The following is a 2,144-nucleotide window of genomic DNA, read 5'->3' as shown; positions in this document are numbered from 1 at the left end:
ATCACACACAAGTAAAATTTTGCTGAAGATCATTCAAAAGCAGCTGCAGCAGCACATGGACAGAGAACTGCCAGAAATTCAAACCAGATTCAGAAGAGGACATGGAACAAGGGATATCAGAGCTGATGTCAGATAGATCCTGGCTGAAAGCAGAGAATACCAGAAAGATGTTTACCTGTGGTTTACTGACTAGGCAAAAGCATTTGACTGTGTGGATCACAACAAATTATAGACAACATTTCGAAGAATGGGAATTCCAGAACACTTAATTGTGCTCACGAGGAACCTGTACATAAATCAAGAGGTAGTCTTTCAAACAGAACAAGGGGATACTCCGTGGTTTAAAGTCAGGAAAGGTGTGCATCAGGGTTGTATCCTTTCACCATACCTATTCAATCTGTATGCTGAGCAAGTAATCTGAGAAGCTGGACTATATGAAGAAAAACAGGGCATCAGGACTGGAGGAAGACTCGTTAACAACTTGCGTTATGCAGATGACACAACCTTGCCTGCTGTAAGTGAAGAGGACTTGAAGCACTCACTGATGAAGATCAAAGACCACAGCCTGCAGTATGGATTACACCTCAACATAGAGAAAACAAAAATCCTCACAGCTGGACCAATAAGCAACATTATGATAAACAGAGAAAAGACAGAAGTTGTCAAGGAGTTCATTTTACTTGGATCCACAATCAACACCCATCAAAGCAGCAATCAAGAAATCAAAAGACACGTTGCATTAGGCAAATCTGCTGCAAAAGACTTCTTTAAAGTGTTGAAAAGCAAAGATGTCACCTTGAAGACTAAGCTGCGCCTGACCCAAGCCATGTGTTTTCAATCGCCTCATATGCCTGTGAAAGCTGGACAATGAATAAGGAAGACCAAAGAAGAACTGATGCCTTTGAACTGTGGTGTTGGCAAAGAATACTGAATATACCATGGACTGTCAAAGAACGAATAAATCTGTCTTGGAAGAAGTACGACCAGAATGCTCCTTAGAAGCGAGGATGGCGAAACTATGTCTCACATACTTTGGACATGTTATTATGAGGGACCAGTCCCTGGAGAAGGACATCATGATTGGTAAAGAAGAGGGTCAGCAAAAAAGAGGAAGATCCTCAATGAAATGGACTGACACAGTGGCTACAACAATGGGCTCAAGGATTGGGAAGATGGCGCAGGACCGGGCAGTGTTTCATTCTGTTGTGGACAGGGTCGCTATGAGCTGGAATCAACTGGAGGGCACCTAACAACAACAACACAACAATTCTATAACATTGTTTCTTTTTCAACACTGGTTTATTAACCCCTCAGAGCAATGTTTCTCAAAGGATAATCTATAGGGATGATAGTAGCTATTACAGAAAAAAGCAAATGTGAGAAATGCTGGAGTATACAGGTTTTTTTTTTTTTTTTTTGGAGGGGCAAGACTTTTCAGAGCCTTTAATATGCCCAGCAGAAATGCCTAAAGCATCTAGAATTTTGTATTTTTGCCGAATCTATTTGCTATCTGAGCCCTTTTTTCACAGAACATCACATGGGACTAGTATTATTTGGCACTCACTCTGGGATAATTCAAGGCATAGTAAAGTGTATTCTGATGCTCTACTTGATACTTTAAAAACATAATGGGAACATCAGATAAACTACGTGTTTTCTTATTTATGGAAAAGAAAACTGAGAAGTACGTATCTAGAAACAACCTATGAAAATTTTTATAACTTAAAACATGAAAAATAGTTCAAAGTAACAAATATTACATACATACCTGGCAGAATTCACACGTAACTTGAATTTCATAAGTCGAACAACCTATCACATCCTTTCTTTCATGGCAAGGATTCTGAAAAAAAGAATAAAAACAATAAAGTGGTCTCACAGTTAAAAATAGTTTTGAGGCGGCCATCTAAGATATTCTACTGAATCACCCCGACTACAGCAAAGGAGAATAAAGAAAACCAAAGATACAGGGGAAAGATTAGTTCAACGACTAATGGACCACAAGTACTACAGCCTCCACCAGAGTGAATCCAGTACAAGTAGGTGATACCTGGCTACCACCAACGACTGCTCTGACAGGGAGCACAACAGAGGGTCCTGGACAGAGCTGGAGAAAAATGTAGAACAAAATTCTAACTCACAGG

General features: G+C 39.9%; 1 long non-coding RNA gene across 2 annotated transcripts in view; it reads right to left on the bottom strand.

The window, feature by feature from the left end:
- Nucleotides 1-1,507: 1,507 nt before the first annotated feature.
- Nucleotides 1,508-2,144, bottom strand: part of LOC111820422 (uncharacterized) — a 21,891-nt gene continuing 21,254 nt past the window's right edge. For both annotated transcript variants that reach the window (XR_002823964.1, XR_002823965.1), the window contains one exon: nucleotides 1,508-1,843. This is a non-coding gene — a long non-coding RNA (uncharacterized LOC111820422). The remainder of the gene's footprint in view (nucleotides 1,844-2,144) is intronic.

Source organism: Trichechus manatus, unplaced genomic scaffold, assembly GCF_000243295.1.
Source record: "Trichechus manatus latirostris isolate Lorelei unplaced genomic scaffold, TriManLat1.0 scaffold00037, whole genome shotgun sequence".
NCBI lineage: Eukaryota > Metazoa > Chordata > Mammalia > Sirenia > Trichechidae > Trichechus > Trichechus manatus.
This window is presented reverse-complemented; position numbering and strand designations above follow the sequence as displayed.